Source organism: Neovison vison, chromosome 7 (genome assembly GCF_020171115.1).
Source record: "Neovison vison isolate M4711 chromosome 7, ASM_NN_V1, whole genome shotgun sequence".
Classification (NCBI taxonomy): domain Eukaryota; kingdom Metazoa; phylum Chordata; class Mammalia; order Carnivora; family Mustelidae; genus Neogale; species Neogale vison.
In genome coordinates, this window is record NC_058097.1 from 154,237,766 (window position 1) to 154,258,862 (window position 21,097).

The 21,097-nt window shown below is 38.5% G+C and overlaps 2 pseudogenes; one reads left to right on the top strand and one right to left on the bottom strand.

Annotated features, from left to right (window-relative positions):
- Positions 1-14,259: 14,259 nt before the first annotated feature.
- On the top strand, positions 14,260-15,172 carry LOC122914234 (annotated as a pseudogene).
- A 4,248-nt stretch (positions 15,173-19,420) lies between these two features.
- Positions 19,421-20,365, bottom strand: LOC122914235 (annotated as a pseudogene).
- Positions 20,366-21,097: the final 732 nt, after the last annotated feature.

A 21,097-nucleotide genomic window follows, 5' to 3' on the forward strand; every position in this document is an offset into this window, starting at 1 on the left:
TTTGGACACTAGTCCTTTATCTGATATGTTGTTTGCAAATATCTTCTCCCATTCTGTCAGTTGTCTTTTGGTTTTGTTAACTGTTTCCTTTGCTGTGCAAAAGCTTTTGATCTTGATGAAATCCCAAAAGTTCATTTTTGCCTTTGCTTCCCTTGCCTATGGCGATGTTCCTAGGAAGATGTTGCTGCGGCTGAGGTCGAAGAGGTTGCTGCCTGTGTTCTCCTCAAGGATTTTGATGGATTCCTTTCTCACATTGAGGTCCTTCATACATTTTGAGTCTATTTTTGTGTGTGGTATAAGGAAATGGTCCAATTTCATTTTTCTGCACATCGCTGTCCAATTTTCCCAACACCATTTATTAAAGAGGCTGTCTATTTTCCATTGGACATTCTTTCCTGCTTTGTCAAAGATTAGTTGACCATAGAGTTGAGGGTCTATTTCTGGGCTCTCTATTCTGTTCCATTGATCTATGTGTCTGTTTTAGTGCCAGTACCATGCTGTCTTGATATTGACAGCTTTGTAATAGAGCTTGAAGTCTGGAATTGTGATGCCACCAACTTTGGCTTTGTTTCTCAATATCCCTTTGGCTATTCGAGGTCTTTTCTGGTTCCATATAAATTTTAAAATTATTTGTTCCATTTCTTTGAAAAAGATGGATGGTACTTTGATAGGAATTGCATTAAATGTGTAGATTGCTTTAGGTAGCATAGACATTTTCACAATATTTATTCTTCCAATCCAGGAGCATGGAACATTTTTCCATTTCTTTATGTCTTCCTCAATTTCTTTCATAAGTACTTTATAGTTTTCTGAGTATAGATTCTTAGCCTCTTTGGTTAGGTTTATTCCTAGGTATCTTATGGTTTGGGGTGCAATTGTAAATGGGATTGACTCCTTAATTTCTCTTTCTTCTGTCTTGTTGTTGGTGTAGAGAAATGCAACTGATTTCTGTGCATTGATCTTATATCCTGACACTTTACTGAATTCCTGTACAAGATCTAGAAGTTTTGGAGTGGAGTCTTTTGGGTTTTCCACATAGAGTATCATATCATCTGCGAAGAGTGATAATTTGACTTCTTCTTTGCCGATTTGGATGCCTTTAATTTCCTTTTGTTGTCTGATTGCTGAGGCTAGGACTTCTAGTACTATGTTGAATAGCAGTGGTGATAATGGACATCCCTGCCGTGTTCCTGACCTTAGTGGAAAAGCTTTCAGTTTTTCTCCATTGAGAATGATATTTGCGGTGGGTTTTTCATAGATGGATTTGATGATATGAGGTATGTGCCCTCTATCCCTACACTTTGAAGGGTTTTGATCAGGAAGGGATGCTGTACTTTGTCAAATGCTTTTTCAGCATCTATTGAGAGTATCATATGGTTCTTGTTCTTTCTTTTATTGATGTGTTGTATCACATTGACTGACTTGCGGATGTTGAACCAACCTTGCAGCCCTGGGATAAATCCCACTTGATCGTGGTGAATAATCCTTTTAATGTACTGTTGAATCCTATTGGCTAGTATTTTGGCGAGAATTTTCGCATCTGTGTTCATCAAGGATATTGGTCTATAGCTCTCTTTTTTGATGGGATCCTTGTCTGGTTTTGGGATCAAGGTGATGCTGGCCTCATAAAATGAGTTTGGAAGTTTTCCTTCCATTTCTATTTTTTGGAACAGTTTCAGGAGAATAGGAATTAGTTCTTCTTTCAATGTTTGGTAGAATTCCCCCGGGAAGCCGTCTGGCCCTGGGCTTTTGTTTGTTTGGAGAGTTTTAATGACTGTTTCAATCTCCTTACTGGTTATGGGTCTGTTCAGGCTTTCTATTTCTTCCTGGTTCAATTTTGGTAGTTTATATGTTTCTAGGAAGGCATCCATTTCTTCCAGATTGTCAAATTTGTTGGCGTAGAGTTGCTCATAGTATTTTCTTATAATAGTTTGTATTTCTTTGGTGTTAGTTGTGATCTCTCCTCTTTCATTCATGATTTTATTTATTTGGGTCCTTTCTCTTTTCTTTTTGATAAGTCTGGCCAGGGGTTTATCAATTTTATTAATTCTTTCAAAGAGCCAGCTCCTAGTTTCGTTGATTTGTTCTATTGTTTTTTTGGTTTCTATTTCATTGATTTCTGCTCTGATCTTTATGATTTCTCTTCTCCTGCTGGGCTTAGGGTTTCTTTCTTGTTCTTTCTCCAGCTCCATTAGGTGTAGGGTTAGGTTGTTTACCTGAGACCTTTTTTGTTTCTTGAGAAAAGCTTGAACCGCTATATATTTTCCTCTCAGGACTGCCTTTGTTGTGTCCCACAGATTCTGAACCGTTGTATTTTGATTATCATTTGTTTCCATGATTTTTTTCAATTCTTCTTTAATTTCCCGGTTGACCCATTCATTCTTTAGAAGGATGCTGTTTAGTCTCCATGTATTTGGGTTCTTTCCAAACTTCCTCTTGTGGTTGAGTTCTAGCTTCAGAGCATTGTGGTCTGAAAATATGCAGGGAATGATCCCAATCTTTTGATACCGGTTGAGTCCTGATTTAGGACCAAGGATGTGATCTATTCTGGAGAATGTTCCATGTGCACTAGAGAAGAATGTGTATTCTGTTGCTTTGGGATGAAATGTTCTGAATATATCTGTGATGTCCATCTCATCCAGTGTATCATTTAAGGCTTTTATTTCCCTGTTGATCTTTTGCTTGGATGATCTATTTCAGTGAGGGGAGTGTTAAAGTCCCCTACTATTACTGTATTATTGTTGATGTGTTTCTTTGATTTTGTTATTCATTGGTTTATATAGTTGGCTGTTCCCACGTTGGGGGCATAGATATTTAAAATTATTAGATCTTCTTTTTGGACAGACCCTTTGAGTATGATGTAGTGTCCTTCCTCACCTCTTATTATAGTCCTTGGCTTAAAATCTACTTGATCTGATACAAGGATTGCCACTCCTGCTTTTTTCTGATGTCCGTTAGCATGGTAAATTCTTTTCCACCCCCTCACTTTAAATCTGGAGGTGTCTTCGGGCTTAAAATGAGTTTCTTGGAGGCAACATATAGATGGGTTTTGTTTTTTTATCCATTCTGATACCCTGTGTCTTTTGATTGGGCCATTTAGCCCATTAACATTCAGGGTAACTATTGAGAGATATGATTTTAGTGCCATTGTATTGCCTGTAAGGTGACTGTTACTGTATATTGTCTCTGTTCCTTTCTGATCTACCACTTGTAGGCTCTCTCTTTGCTTAGAGGACCCCTTTCAGTATTTCCTGTAGAGTTGGTTTGGTGTTTGCAAATTCTTTCAGTTTTTGTTAGTCCTGGAAGCTTTTAATCTCTCCTTCTATTTTCAATGATAGCCTAGCTGGATATAGTATTCTTGGCTGCATGTTTTTCTCGTTTAGTGCTCTGAAAATATCATGCCAGCTCTTTCTGGCCTGCCAGGTCTCTGTGGATAAGTCAGCTGCCAATCTAATACTTTTTCCATTGTATGTTACAGACTTCTTTTCCTGGGCTGGTTTCAGGATTTTCTCTTTGTCACTAAGGCTTGTAAATTTTACTATTAGGTGACAGGGTGTGGGCCTATTCTTATTGATTTTGAGGGGTGTTCTCTGAACCTCCTGAATTTTGATGCTCGTTCCTTTGCCATATTGGGGAAATTCTCCCCAATAATTCTCTCCAGTATACCTTCTGCTCCCCTCTCTCTTTCTTCTTCTTCTGGAATCCCAATTATTCTAATGTTGTTTCATCTTATGGTGTCACTTATCTCTCGAATTCTCCCCTCATGGTCCAGTAGCTGTTTGTCCCTCTTTTGCTCAGCTTCTTTATTCTCTGTCATTTGGTCTTCTATATCGCTAATTCTTTCTTCTGCCTCATTTATCCTAGCAGTGAAAGCCTCCATTTTTGATTGATCCTCATTAATAGCTTTTTTGATTTCAACTTGGTTAGATTTTAGTTCTTTTTTTTCTCCAGAAAGGGCTTTTATATCTCTGGAGAGGGTTTCTCTAATATCTCCATGCCTTTTTCAAGCCCGGCTAGAACCCTGAGAATTGTCATTTTGAACTCTAGATCTGACATATTACCAATGTCTGTATTGATTAGGTCCCTAGCCTTCGGTACTGCCTCTTGTTCTTTTTTTTTGTTGTGAATTTTTCTGCCTTGTCATTTTGTCCAGCTAAGAGTATATGAAGGAGCAAGTAAAATACTAAAATGGTGGCAACAATCCCAGGAAAATATGCTTTAACCAAATCAGAAGAGATCCCAAATCGTGAGGGGGGATTTCTCCCCCATCACGATTGGGTGAGGGATCTCCTCTGATTGGGATCTCCTCTGATTGGGATCTCCCAAGCTCTTCTGATTGGGATCTCTTCTGATTTGGGGATAAAAAGAGGTTCAAAAAGAAAGAAAGAAAAAAAAATAATTAAAAAAAGAGATTGAATTAAAAATTCAATTTAGAATTAAAAAAAGAGATTGAAGAGATTGGGATCTCTTCTGATTTGGGGATAAAAAGAGATTCAAAAATAAAGAAAGAAAAAAAAGAATTAAAAAAAGAAAAAGAATAAAGAAAATTATAAAAAATATATATATATATTAGATAAACTAGTTAAAAAACGTTAAAAAAGAAAAGGGTAAAAGTTAAAAATAATTTAGCAGAAGAAGAGAAAAAAAAATGAAAAAGAAAAAAATTAAATTAACTGCAAGACTAAAAAATCACAGGGAGAAAGCCATGAGTTCCGTGGTTTGTTTTCTCCTCCTCTGGAATAATGCTATTCACCTTGGTATTGAAACCACACTCCTTGGTAGGTGAACTTGGTCTTGCCTGGATTTCTTTCTAAGGGAGGGGCCTGTTGTAGTGATTCTCAAGTGCCTTTGCCCCAGGCGGAATTGCACCACCCTTACCAGGGGCTAGGCTGAGTGATCCGCTCGGCTTTGCTTTCAGGAGCTTTTGTTCCCTGAGCACTTTCCGTAGAGTTCCGGAGGACGGGAATACAAATGGTGGCCTCCTGGTCTCCGGCCCGGAGGAGCCGAGAGCCCAGGGCCCCACTCCCCAGTGCGCCCTCAGCGAACAGCTCCTAGTAACTCCCGTCTGCCTAACCTCCGGCCGCGCTCCGAGCTCACTGAGCCTGCGACGGGTTCAAGGCAACACCGAGCTGTGAGCTTACCATTGGCTCTATCTCTATAGCCGGCTTTCTCCGTTCCAATATCCACAAGCTCTGCAACACTCAGACACCCCCAAACCTTCTGTGACCCTGCGAGACCTGAGGCCACGCTGACCCCGCGTGGGCTTCGCCCCGGTTTAGCCTCTGGAGCAATGTCCCTCAGCGGAACAGACTTTTAAAAGTCCTGATTTTGTGCTCTGTTGCTCCGCCGCTTGCCAGGAGCCGGCCCCTCCCCCCGGGGTCTATCTTCCCGTCGCTTTGGATTCACTTCTCCGCCAGTCCTACCTTTCAGAAAGTGGTTGTTTTTCTGTTTCTAGAATTGCTGTTCTTCTTCTCTTCGATCTGCCAATGGATTTGCAGGTGTTTGCAATCTTTAGATAAGCTCTCTAGCTGATCTCCTGCTAGCTGAAGTAGTCTCAGCCTGCTACTTCTCCACCATCTTGACTCTTCCCTCACTATTAGAGACTCTTAATCTCATGAAACAAACTGAGGGTTGCTAGATGAGAGGATGGTGAGAGGGACAGGGTGGCTGGATGATGGGCTTTGGGGAGGGTATGTGCTATGCTGAGTGCTGTGAATTATGTAAGACTGATGAATCACGGACTGTACCCCTGAAACAAATAATAGATTATATGTTAATATAAAAAATAAAGAAATAAAAGTTATCTTCTCCAAATCTGCAGCCAACATCATACTCAGTGGTAAAATAGTAAATTCTAAGAAAAAAGGGAAAAAATGCATAAAGAATGGAAAGAAAGAAGTAAATTTGTTGTTTGCAAATAACTTAATTCTGCAGATAGAAACATCTAAAAGTACCAATAAACAGAGTATTTGAATTTATAAGTAAATTTAGTAAGACTGCAACATAAAAATTCATGACACAAAAATCAGTTATATTCCCAAACTCTAGAAACAAACAAAAAGAGAAGGGAATTTGGGTAAATTGGAAGGGGAGGTGAGCAATGAGAGACTATGGACTCTGAAAAACAATCTGAGGGGTTTGAAGTGGTGGGGGGGGTGGGAGGTTGGGGTACCAGGTGGTGGGTATTATAGAGGGCACGGCTTGCATGGAGCACTGGGTGTGGTGAAAAAATAATGAATAATGTTTTTCTGAAAATAAATAAATTGGAAAAAAAATGGAAAATGAAATTCATAAGTCAATACTATTTACAATTACATCAAAAGTATCAATCACCTAGAATAAAGGTGCCCAATTATCTACATTGAAACTAGAATATGTTGGTGAGAAAAACTAAACAAGATTTAAATAAATCAAGAGATATATCATGTTAGAAGTTTTAGTAATGTAGTGGTATTAATTCTCTCCAAATTGATATATAGATTTAATGCAATTCCAATGAAAAAGTCAACAGCTATTTTTGTTGAAGTTGACAAGCTGATTTTATTTTCTTTTTAACTTAATTTTATTTTTTCAGTGTTCCAAGATTCATTGTTTATGCACCACACCCACAGCTCCATGCAATATGTGCCCTCCTTAATATCCACCACCAGACAAGCTGATTTTCAAATGCATAAGCTAATTTGAAGAACCTAACAAATAAGATGTATATGATTACACGCTTCCAGAATTTTCATGAAACTGCCAAGTTAAGATAGTGTGATATCAGCAAATAGACCCATTGGTCAGAATGGGGAGTACAAAAAAAATGGTTATATTGCAATCTGATTTGTGACAAGTATGATATTGCAAGGAATTTCCTTTTCAATATGTCATGCTGGAACTATTAGATATCCTGATGCTACTGATTTTTATTCCAAAGGCCTTTTGTCTAGGTTTTACCTAGGTTTCCACCTAGTTGATGGTTAATTTTACATGTCAACTTGATTGAGCCACCAGGCATTCAGTTAAACTTTATTTCTTGTGTGCCTGAGTGTGTTTCTGAAAGAGATTATGATTTTACTTGGTAGGTTTAGTAAGAATGTTCTCCCCATTCAATCCATTGAGGATTTGAAGAAAATAAAAGGTAAGGGAAAGGAGAATCCTCTCTCTCTTTCTCTCTCACTCACTCACTCTCTCTCTCTGCCTGTGTGCTTGAACTGGACATCAGTCTTCTCCTACCTTTAAACTAGGACTTACACCATCAGAGCTTTTCATTCTCTGGCCTTCAGAGTTGGACCTGAATTTTACCACTGGTTTTCTGAATATCCTTAATATTATCATTGGGCTAGAACTCATCAAAGATATTTAAGACATTACATCATAGGAAACTAACTAGAAGCCCTGCCTCATTGTTATTATCATAGTTTGAGGCCAAATCTGCACACATAACCTGTGAATAAATGAGAATACTCTGAAGCATTCATTAGAAAGAGCACTGGGTTAGGAATTTAGTAGACTTTGATTTTAGTTTTTTCTCTGGCTGAGATTGGGTAAGACCGAATTCTGTCTGAGTCTTCTGAGTTTGACTTCCTGTTAAATAAAATAGTAAATAGGTTCTATTCCTGATATTCCAGAGGACTTTTAAAAATTATGAAATGACTTATAAAAGTGAGGACTTGTGTTTCCTTATTCCAGTCTGACCAGTATGTGTTGCTCCTGTAAGGTGACCTCTCCCAGTGCCACCATTAACAGTAAAAAGCCCACATAACACTGCAAAACCATGGTTTTGAGCCAAACTGACACCAAGGAAATAGTCAGCTTTAGCTTGACTACTTAGGAAGTCCTTTTTCCATCCTCTAGGCCCTCAGGAGCCACAAGAAACAAATGCATCTGGGAAGTATAAAGGATCACTAAAATTCTTAATCACTATAAATGATCACTCCACAAATTCTAGAGGCTGCAGCATCCAGACAGTGACCCTTCTGGAAGATGGAAGATCTGTTAAAACTGTTGGTAAGTTGGCTCCCCATGGCATAATGGATTTTCTATAATGATAGAAACTAAGTGCAGAAGAAGAGATCACAAAAAGAGTAAGATGACTTAGAGACATTTATTACATAGTCCATGAAAGAAGGGGATGGAATAAAGGAAATGATTCTTAATAGATGTTTAAAATATAAAGAAAAAGAAAGCCACTGATTTCTGCACATTGATTTTGTATCCTGCCATGTTGCTGAATTGCTGTATGAGTTCTAGTAGTTTGGGGGCAGAGTCTTTGGGGTTGTCCATATAAAGAATCATGTCATCTGCAAATAGAGAGAGTTTGATTTCTTCATTGCCCAATTTGGATACCTTTTATTTCCCTTTGTTGTCTGATTGCTGTTTCTAGGACTTCTAATACTATGTTGAACAAGAGTGGTGAGAGTGGGCATCCTTGTCTTGTTCCTGATCTCAACGGGAAGGCTGCAAGCTTTTTCCCATTGAAGATGATATTTGCTGTTGGTCTTTCATAGATAGATTTGATGAAGTTCAGGAATGTTCCCTCTAACCCTATACTTTGAAGCATTTTAATCAGGAATGGATGCTGGATTTTGTCAAATGCTATTTCTGCATCAATTGAGAAGACCATGTGGTTCTTCTCTCTTCTCATATTAATTTGTTATATCACATTGATTGATTTATGAATATTGAACCATCCTTGTAGCCCAGAGATGAATCCCACCTGGTCATGGTGGATAATCTTTTTAATGTACTGTTGGATCCTGTTGGCTAGGATCTTGTTGAGAATCTTAGCATCCATATTCATCAGTGATATTGGTCTGAAATTCTCCTTTTTGGTAAGGTCTTTGCATGGTTTGGGGATCAGGGTAATGCTGGCTTCATAGAAAGAGACTGGAAGTTTTCCTTCTGCTTCAATTTTTTGAAACAGCTTCAGGAGAATAGGTGATATTTCTTCTTTGAAGGTTTGGTAGAATTCCCCAGGGAATCCGTCAGGTCCTGGGCTCTTGTTTGTTGGGAGGTTTTTGATCACTGCTTCAATGTGCAGAAATCAGTGGCTTTCTCATACACTAACAATGAAAATACAGAAAGGGAAATTAGAGAATCGATTCCATTTACTATAGCACCAAGAACCATAAGATACCTGGGAATAAACCTAAGAGGTAAAGGATCTGTACTTGAGGTACCACAGAACAGTCATGAAAGAAATTGAAGAAGTCACAAAAAGATGGAAGACCATTCCATGCTCTTGGATCAGAAGAATAAACATTGTTAAAATGTCTATACTGCCTAGAGAAATCTATACTTTTAATGCCATTCCGATCAAAATTCCACCAGTATTCTTCAAAGAGCTGGAGCAAATAATCCAAAAATTTATATGGAATCAGAAGAGACCCCAAATCGCTAAGGAAATGTTGAATAACAAAAATAAAACTGGGGGCATTGCATTACCTGATTTCAAGCTTTATTACAAAGCTGTGATCACCAAAACAGCATGGTACTGGCATAAAAACAGACACATAGACCAATGAAACAGAGTAGAGAGCCCAGATATGGACCCTCAACTCTATAGTCAATTAATCATCGACAAAACAGGAAAAATTATACAGTGGAAAAAAGACAGTCTCTTCAATAAATGGTGCTGGGAAAATTGGGCAGCTATATGTAGAAGAATGAAACTCAACCATTTTCTTACACCTTACACAAAGATAAACTCAAAATGGATAAAAGACCTCAATGTAGAAGAATGAAACTCAACCATCTTCTTACACCGTACACAAAGATAAACTCAAAATGGATAAAAGACCTCAATGTGAGAGAGGAATCCATCAGAATCCTAGAGGAGAACATAGGCAGTAATCTCTTCGATATCAGCCACAGCAAATTCTTTCAAGATATGTCTCTAAAGGCAAAGAAAACAAAAGCCAAAATAAACTTTTGGGACTTCATCAAAATCAAAAGCTTCTGCACAGCAAAGGAAACAGCCAAGAAAACAAAGAGACAACCCATGGAATGGGAGAAGATATTTGCAAATGACAGTACAGACAAAAGGTTGATATCCAGGATCTATAATGAACTCCTCAAACTCAACCCACACGAAACAGACAAACACATCAAAAAATGGGCAGAAGATATGAACAGACACTTCTCCAATCAAGACATACAAATGGTTATCAGACACATGAAAAAATGTTCATCATCACTAGCCATCAGGGAGATTCAAATTAAAACCACATTGAGATATCACCTTACACCAGTTAGAATGACCATAATTAACAAGACAGGAAACAAAATGTGTTAGAGGGGATGTGGAGAAAGGGGAACCCTCTTACACTGTTGATGGGAATGTAAGTTGGTGCAGCCTCTTTGAAGAACAGTGTGGAGATTCCTCAAGAAATTAAAAATAGAGCTTCCCTATGACCCTGCCATTGTACTCCTGGGTATTTACCCCAAAGATACAGATGTCATTTACCGAAATTCCCTAAATGGATAAATGACATCTGTATCTTTGGGGTAAATACCCAGGAGTACAATGGCAGGGTCATAGGGAAGCTCTATTTTTAATTTTTTTTTTAATTTCTTGAAGAATCTCCACACTGTTCTTTAAAGAGGCTGCACCAACTTACATTCCCATCAACAGTGTAAGAGGGTTCCCATTTCTCCACATCCCCTCTAACACATGTTAGAGGGGATGTGGAGAAATTTGGGTAAATTGGAAGGGGAGGTGAACCATGAGAGACTATGGACTCTGAAAAACAGTCTGAGGGGTTTGAAGTGGCGGGGGGGTGGGAGGTTGGGGTACCAGGTGGTGGGTATTATAGAGGGCACGGCTTGCATGGAGCACTGGGTGTGGTGAAAAAATAATGAATAATGTTTTTCTGAAAATAAATAAATTGGGGGAAAAAAAGATACAGATGTCATGAAAAGAAGGGCCATCTGTACCCCAATGTTTATAGCAGCAATGGCCACAGTCACCAAACTATGAAAAGAACCAAGATGCCCTTCAATGGATGAATGGATAAGGAAGATGTGGTCCATATACACTATGGAGTATTATGCCTCCATCAGAAAGGATGAATACCCAACTTTTGTAGTAACATGGACGGGACTGGAAGAGATTATGCTGAGTGAAATAAGTCAAGCAGAGAGAGTCAATTATCATATGGTTTCACTTATTTGTGGAGCATAACAAATAGCATGGAGGACATGGGGAGTTAGAGAGGAGAAGGGAGTTGGGGGAAATTGGAAGGGGAGATGAATCATGATAGACTATGGACTCTGAAAAACAATCTGAGGGGTTTGAAGTGTTGGAGGGTGGGAGATTGGGGTACCAGGTGGTGGGTATTATAGAGGGCACGGATTGCATGGAGCACTGGGTGTGGTGCAAAAATAATGAATACTGTTATGCTGAAAATAAATAATTAAAAAATATATATATTTATGGAGAAAGAGTACATAAAGCATAAGTAGTTGTTATGAAGACTAGGATGTGTCCATCTGTTATATCCTATACCCAATGACCAAGTGATAGTATAATTTTTATTTTCTTTATTTTTTCTCTCTCTCTCTCAGACTCCAAATATAGTTGAATTGCCAACCATATTCTATTTGCTTTTCATTATCACATGGTGAACCATAAAATATTGGTATGCCACCTGCAGAAAAACTGTAAATTAGAATATGTATTGTTAATTCTTGTTTTTATAGTTTTTCTTCTTCATTCTTCCACTGATATATACAATGAAGATGACATGTATTAAATACATCACACACCAATGACTCCTGTGTGTGTGTATTTGTATTCATATATTCAACTATGTCCTTTTTGAGCTTCAAGCATATATATCTAATTGTCTATTTGACAAGTCTACTGGATATTTATTTCTTTTGGTATATATCTAAGAATAGAGATGCTGAATAATAGTGAAGATATATTTTTACCATCTTAAGAAACATGCCAAAGAGTTTTCTAAAGTAGTTGCACATTTCACACACCTACTAGCAACTGTATGAGTTCCATTATTCCATGTCCTCTTCAGCAACAGATAATGTGAATCATTTTAAATTTAGCCATTCCAGGAGTGTAAAATGGAATCACTTTGGGATATTAATTTTCATTTCCATGGTAACTAATGATGGTGAATACCTCTTTATTTGCTATTGAACATTTTTTATCTTTTTTTTAGAAGTATCTGTTTAGGTTTCTCCTTTTTTAATTAGTTTGTTTCTATCCTTATTGTTTATTTTTAATTATATTTAATTTTTTTCATAACACTTGTTTTTATCTAGAGTGATTTAATTATTTTTTCCTGCTTATTGTCTTCCTTCCTAACTTAGAATGTAATCATTACAAAAATAAGACTATTTCTTTATCAGCAGCATATATACTATATATACCTATTCCCACAGCTATTCCCACATTTAATAACAACAACTACAAAGTCAATGATAATTACTAAGTAAGTAAATACTTGAAATATTTATGTCTCAATAGGACTTTGAGGACTCAAGAGACTCAAGTCTTTGCATTATAATATCTGTTCTGCTTGGAATTAAATTCTAGATGCCTAATTACATGGATTTCTTGTCATCCTAACTTAAGGATATTCTCAAAATCCCTTTAATTCTTTTTAATATTGAATTATAATTTAATGTCTCATTTAATATTTTAATTATAAAGTTCTTATTTCTTAAAGTCTGAATATTTACATATGAACACTTAAAGTCTATAATAGGCTCCAGAAAAATATTTTCAATTTTGTTTACTCTATACTTTACAAATATGTTTAACCCCCCCAACACTCAATTTTGGTATCATCCATTAGCAATTTCTACCATTTAAGAACTTTCCTGCTGCACTGTAGATTTTCATTTCTGAGGCTTTGCTAAATGTCACTAGGTGGAAAATGAGTAATCCAAATAGAAATGTTCCATAGACAACATTCAACCTGTTTAATTATTTTGTTTTACTTACTCAATATTTTACAGTACATTTTAACACAGGCAGGTGCATAATTAGAGCAAATCCACAAATCCCCATATACAATATTTATGAGACTTTTTTCTGAAGACATTTAATTTGTCCTCTCTGAGAATGGCCCCTGTGTCTACCTCTACTGCGGACAGCAGCTATTGGAGAGGGCTTTGAGGATACAAAGACATTCATTCACTTTTATGATATTCCCTCCAATATAGCTCTCCAAAGATTAAATATTATGAACATGGGGGTGGGACAAAATATGACACTGTCTTAATCACATGAATCCTGTTGTTCCTACAGTCACATGCATGGAATTTTTGGTTCTTTATAAACTCAATGACGCACCAAAACTGGGCTTAAATAGTGAAAGGAGTTTAATGGATATTCTGCCTGCTGAGAATTGCTACTTACTATCTACATATTTAAAACTGGTGTCAACACCTACCCTCATCAACTAAAATACACAAAAATAAAACTCACTCCCATTATGTTCTCTATCTCCTTGAATAGCACCAATATTTGTCCATTTGCCCAACACAGAATCCTGGAAGTTAAACATGACCTATTGCTCTCTTTCATCTCCCAAATCACATCAAACACTGTTCCCTGTGGAACAGGGAACAGTATATGCCATTGCCTCTCCATGCCCACTACTATTTGTTTAGATCAGGCTAGCATCATCTTTCACTCTGCTTACTTCAAACTCTAATATGCCCCTCCAACCAACTCTCCATTGTGATATTATGGAAATTCCCCTAAAACACAAGTACATTTTACATAATTCCTAGCACTGTTGACAGGGTATCAAGTTTGGGATGTGTCTTGGACAGAAAAACAAGATGTCCAGAACCTGGTCAGTTCTATATTTTGGAGGTTTTATTTATTTATTTTTTAATTTTTATTTCTTTTCAGCGTAACAGTAGTCATTGTTTTTGCACTGCACCCAGTGCTCCATGCAATCCATGCCCTCTCTAATACCCACCACCTGGTTCCCCCAACCTCCCACCCCCTGCCCCTTCAAAACCCTCAGATTGTTTTTCAGAGTCCATAGTCTCATGGTTCACCTCCCCTTCCAATTTCCCTCAACTCCCCTCTCCTCTCCATCTCCCCTTGTCCTCCATGCTATTTGTTATGTTTATATTTGGGAGGTTTTTAAACCATTTCTCACTTTCCACTCCAGGGTCTTCTGCTACATATTAAGGCAGAGAATTAATTCCATGTTTCTCCATGACCTGAAAGAATAACATGGATGAGTTTGGAGTCCTAACACAGTGTGAAAAAAGTAACCAACAACTATGAAGATGGCCTATTGCAACACCACTCAATCCCATCCTTCCTCCTTTGTCCTTCTGGGGATTCCAGGCTTGGAAAATTTTCATCTCTATATTGGTTTCCCTTTTTGTACTGTATATCTGATTGCTTTCCTGGGGAACATTATAATCCTCTTTATTATTCAGACTGATCCTAGTCTCCATCAGCCCATGTTTTACTTCCTGGCAATGTTGGCCTTCACTGACCTAAGCCTATCCACTGCCACTATCTCCAAGATGCTGGGCACCTTCTGGTTCAATTTCAGGGAAATACTTTTTGATGCCTGCTTTACACAGATGTTTATGATTCATCTATGCACTGGCCTAGAGTCTGGGATACTCACAGTCATGGCTATAGACTGCTACATTGCCATCTGCAATCCCCTGAGGTATACCATGATACTTACGAACAAGGTGGTGACCATTCTAAGTATAGTCATGATTGTAAGATCTTTAAACTTTGTTATTCCTTGTGTGTTCCTCCTCTTGCTGTTGTCATTCTGTGGTGCCCATATCGTCCCCCACACCTACTGTGAGCACATGGGCATTGCCCATCTTGCCCGTACCAGTATCAGAACCAATAGTTTATTTGGGATGGTTGCCTTTTCGGTGGGATTTATTGACCTTATCATAATTGGTTTCTCCTATGTGAAGATACTCTACACAGTCTTTCATTTACCATCATGGAATGCCCAATTCAAGGCTCTCAACACCTGAGGCTCCCATATCTGTGTCATGCTCATCTTCTACATCCCAGAATTTTTCTCTTTTCTGACCCACCGCTTTGGTCATAGCATCCCTGGCTATATATTTTCATATATTTCTGGTGAATCTATATATGGTGGTTCCCCCAGCACTCAACCCTGTTATCTATGGGGTCAGGACAAAGCAGATCCAGGAGTAAGTCTTAAGAATTCATAACCCTAAAGCTGTTTGATCATCAGCTGCCCAAGCCTTGATTGATCACACACACACACACACACACACACACACACACATATATATAACACACACACACACATACTATATAGTGTGTGAGAGAGAGTGTGTGTGTATGTGTGTGTAGCAGTTGGATTCAGCTAGAAGGAAAAACAAAATCACAATGCAGAGTTTATATTCTAAACACTTTCAAGTACTATTGCATTATACCTGTGCTTTATCCCCTAATGACTTTCTAAACTAACGTGACAAAAACTTTACCAGAGACATCACTCATTATGTTCTTGCCCTCATTACATGTCCATGGTCATTGCTCCACTATTGTATGTATGTGATTCAAACTTACTTTTCAAAACTGACTAAACTGAAATCTAAGAGAATTAGTCAATTCACAAAAGGAAACTAAAAACTTAAATGGAAACTTATGTGCCAGGAGAATTATCATATATAACAAGTTATGTGAGATTTATACATATATATATATATACTTTTTATACACTTCTTTATATACTTTTAAAAATATATTTTTCCATTCAGGTGACCAAAAAGTGTGACTTTCTAAAGGAAAATATCTCTGGACTCCTGGAAGCAAACTGAGGGTTATAGAAGGGAGGTGGGATGGGAGGACAGGGTAACCAGGTGATGGGTATTAAAAAGGGCATGTGTTATGATGAGCACTGGGTGTTATACACAACTAATGAATCATTGAACACTACATCAAAAACTAATGATGTACTATATGTTAATCTCTGAAGTTAATATTATTCTCTTAAGTCTGGCCTCCGGTGTTTCTTATGTACTTCCTAAGTGACCCACATACCTCAATACCTATCGAGGTAAAGAAAGATTGAATCCAGGGGCACCTGGGTGTCTCAGTGGGTTAAACCTCTGCCTTCAGCTCAGGTCATTATCTCAGGGTCCTGGGATCAAGCCCTGCATTGGAACCTCTGCTCAGCAGTTAGCCTGCTTCCCCCTCTCTATGCCTGCCTCTTTACCTACTTGTGATCTCTCTGTGTCAAATAAATAAATAAAATCTTTTTTAAAAAGTTTGAATCCAGTGAGAACTCAATAACTTCTCAAATATTTTTCCATCACACATGCAGGGGTCTTCTGTAATATAACTTGCTTCTAGCACCATTATTAAAACAATGGTCACCAGGATGAATCAGGATAGAACTTTGGTAGTAGACAGATACAAGTGATGACCCAAAGAATTGGAAATATATCACTATAACTTCAATCCATCATTATTTGAAAACTGTTTTTCAAGTTTTTAATTCCTGAATGCTTGGGTCCTTCCCCAACCAGGAGCCCAGCATGCTTCTCCAGACAGAAGGTACTCCCAGCAGAATCCCAGGTATCTGCAGAATTGTGTTGGTATATAACGAAAGCACAGAAGGGACAGGGCAGAGCACTGATAATTAGCCTACACCTATACTAGTCAGTTCTTCCCATTCCTGTGAGTTAGCTCTGTCCTGCCACTAGTTCTTCAAGATGGTGCCTACCACAATTTCTCAGGAAACTTTTTTTTTTTAAAGATTTTATTTATTATTTGACAGAGACAGAGACAGCGAGAGTGGGAATACAAGCAGAGGGCAGTGGGAGAGGAGAAGCAGGCTTCCCGCTGAGCAGGGAGCCAGATGCTGGACTCCATCCCAGGAGCCTGGGATCATGATCTGAGCCAAAGGCAGATGCTTAATGACTGAGCCACCCAGGTGCCCCTCTTAGAAAAGATTTAAGATATTCCTGCTACTACATTTGGTTCAGAAACTGTAAATAATGTACCCCACCTCCCTCCTTTACAACTCATTCTAGATTTCTCCCACATACAATTAGAGTTTCTAGAAGTCACAACTTCTAGCCCTCATTGTTCATTGTCTCTTCTTCCCTGACACATCCTCTGAAGTGGGCATTAATATAAGCCATTTTTGATCTGAAAGTTTTGTGCCAAATCCCCTTAGACTTAGAATACCCCTTAGGGTGTTCACATATTTTCCCCTAACCTCTGATTTTGAAATCTTACTAAGCCTCTCTTTACACCAAGTTGATGACCAGTTGTACTGCTCAGAGCACTGTCTCCATCTTCGTGGGTGACCCATGATTGAGGCTGCATGTGCCAACAGTCTACTTCTACCCTACACATCATGAACTGACTCATTTATTAATAAACCTGAGATTTTTTCCTCCCCTTCTATATACTCATAGGGAACCTTCATGAGACCACAGGTGTTCATTGTTGGGGTCTGTTATCAAAGGAACAAGACTGAGACAAAGTGAAAGTTATGCAAAGCTTTATTCTATGCCAAGCATTAGAAGTCAGACTGACCGGCCAGGGCTGCCTCCAAAGAGAGCGACCCCATCCCAATTTCACAGCTGGTTTTATAGGACATAACCACAGACCCAAGGTACATGGCTTCTATTGTTAAGGCATTTACTCCTAGAATCGATACCCAGAAATGATACCTGGAACTGCTGGGGTGTTTATTCCTGGAATGAAGTCCATAGATGTAAAAAACAATATGGCAATGTGGAGTCGTTCTGGCTAAGCAGGCCCTAATAGTTAAACAGGTTTTAACATTAAATTGGCCCTAACATTCATGTAAATTTGGTAAGCCAAATAAGGTCTGGGGCAAAAGCTAGTGTAATGTGTGCAATCTGTAGTTGCTCTAGTCAACTCCAAAAATACTATTCTCTTGATAGAATGAGTTACTGCTATGTCTGTACAAGTTTATTATTTCTTGCCTCAGACAGTTGGAGCTATATTTTGAATGGTGGCTAGTTCTCTGGTGAAGTCTTTTCTACAAACTCCATGGGAACTGCTCTTTTTTGGTTCAGGAGTAATATAGGATGCATTGATGAATAAGTTACTGCTGTGAACAACTGCTCCATCCCATCAGGAACTCAAAAGAGACTGATTAGGGACACCAGGGTGGCTCAGTGGGTTAAAGCCTCTGCGTTTGGCTCAGGTCATGATCCCAGGGTCCTGGGATTGAGCCCTGCATCAGGCTCTCTGCTTGGCAGGGAGCCTGCTTCCTCCTCTCTCTCTGCCTGCCTCTCTGCCTATTTGTGATCTCTGTCTGTCAAATAAATAAATAAATAATCTTTAAAAAGAGACTGATTTAAAACAAGGTTCTATCTATATTTGTGTTTTAATAGTTAACAGAATTCTCAGGGCTTAGAAACTCTCCAATTTGAGACACCTGGTGGCTCAGTTGGTGAAACTTCTGACTCTTGGTTTTGGCTCAGGTCATAGTCTCATGAGTGGTGAACTCCAGTCCTCTTCCAGCTCCACACTCATCAGGAGTCTGCTTGAAGATTCTCCCTCTGCCCTGCCCCCTACTGGCTCTCTCTCTCTCTCTCTCTCTTTCTCTCTCTCACTTTCTCCCCTCACCTCAAACAAATAAGTAAATCTTCAAAAAAAAAAAAAAAAAGAATCTATTTCATACAAACAATGCTCAGGTATTATGTGTTCAATATTTTAAATTATTATTACTGGCTCATATTTTAATCCTTACCATCTTTAACTCATTAGAAGAGCTATGTGTGCATACCATAAACTATGAAACCCTGGATCCAAAAGATAAATGTCCAAAGCACAAACTAACCTACTGCAGAGAATTTAGGAGTCTCTTAAATCTAATCAAACTCATTGCTAATTGTTGCACAATGCTCCATGTCAAATCCCTGTCCTCCTGCAATGCATATTTCCAAAGACCACCCAGTTACAGAACCAATAATAAATCACAAGCAACTTTCCATCATTCAGGATTGAAATTTCATTCCAATTTCTTTGTCTCAAATATGTTCCCTTTCCCCATATGGAAAAAAGAATAAGAACACATTACACTTTGCACAACTCTATCCAAAATATCCATAGTTGTGTATATAAGAATGTAAATGCATGACCTAATAACAGCTGTATATTCAGGAACATAATTATTTCACTGTAAAGCCTACCCCAAGGAATCCCAGCTTTTTGTAAAGATAGGATATTGTGTATGAGGAAAAAGCAAATGGGGTCAAGCATATTGTTAAAGAAGAAGTGAAGTTAGAGAAAAGGGGACTACAACGAATCTTAAGTTTTATTAAAGAAGACACAATATCCGAATTACCCAGGTTGAATTACAACTCATAGATATGTATTTCAGCCCATTCACACATTATTGACTCAAAATCATCCTATAGTATGAATGCAGAGATCCAGTTGTCCTTACTACCACACTTTCTTTAGTAACCTCTGTATTCCTTGCTTGATCTCCTGGGTTCGCACTCCATAAACAATGGGGTTAAGGGCTGAGAAGATGACATGGTGGAGAACATTGAGCAAGACTGGCACATCAGGGGAGACCTTCTTCACCACAAGAGTGAGCACAAAGACCAGAAGGATGATGCTGAAGAAAAGGATAAGAATGAAGTGAGAGCCACATGTGCTCAGAGCCTTGGCCACAGCACCCTCTGCCTTGAGTTTCAGCACAGCTCGAAGGATGAGGCTGTAGGAGAGGAAGATGAGGATGAGATCAGATCCTAATAGTGTCCAGCCTACAGCAAACTGGTAGAGGCGATTAATGGTGATATCATCACAGGAGAGCTTGGAGACTGACATACTGGCACAGATACAGTTCTCAATGACATTTCTCCCACAGTAATTCAATCAGGATGATAGAATGGGGATAGGCACTGTTAAAATACCATTTCTGGCCAAAATAAAAACAGAAGCCTTGGCTACAAATTGGTCAGTGATTACAGATGGGTACCTCAGTGGGTGGCAAATGGCCACATAGCGGTCATAGGCCATGACCATGAAAGCTCAAGACTCCATGGCAAGGAAGCAATTCATGATGTACATCTGGAGGAAGCAGGCATAGAAGCTGATGGACTTGAGGTCAAACCAAAAGATGGCAAGGACTTTGGGGATGACAGTGAGGCAGACCACAATGTCCAACAGGGAGAGAAAGCTGAGTAGGTAGTACATGGGCTCGTGCAGAGAGACCTCCAGCCGGATGGTGACCAGGAGAACACCATTGGCCCCCATGGCCAGGAGGAAGAGGAAGCTGAGGAACAGGGACAACCAGAAGTTCCAGCTTGGGGACCTGACCAAACAATTCAGGAGGAAGTCTGAAACCTCAGTGGAGATGGTGCTGTTTGGGTGTGCTATCATCTTTTGTCATAAATTTCAATAGTTTTCTTTTAGTGATCTGTAAAATTAAGGTAAAAATTAGGTACTGATGGGGTTATGGACATTGGGGAGGGTATGTGCTATGGTGAGTGCTGTAAAGTGTGTAAACCTGGTGATTCACAGACCTATACCCCTGAGGCTAATAATACATTATATGTTTATGAAAATTTTTTTTAAAATATTAAAAAATTAGCTACTGACTCAAGACACATGAATTTAGAATAATTTGCTTCACTTGGGTAAAACCCATGAGTCCTAGCAGGTCATCCAGTGCCATGTGAATTCATCTGTGTATTCTTTGTGACATGATTCTAGGACATTCCTATCACTTTAAGCAGTATAAAGTACGGGGGAAATACAGTTTGTTTATACAGGTTTAATTTCTTCAAGGTTTATTTTTAATAGAAGTGTTTAATAGAATTCCTATTTCTCAACAGAAACTAAAGAGAAGAGAAGGAATTACTTAGTAAACTACTTTCTGACAGTTTTGTCCCCAAGTTTGTAAGTGTAAGTTTATTCCTTTTTGTTTTTGGTTTTTTTTTTTAATGATGACATAGACTACCATATGACAATTTAGCTATAGCAATATGCCAAGATAAGTAACATAGCCTAACACAAATAAGGACTCAAATCCATGTCCCTAGATCTCCATGCCACCCCCATTCTGAGTTTCTGGCTGTAGTTTGCCTTAATTATAGACCTAAAAGATGATAC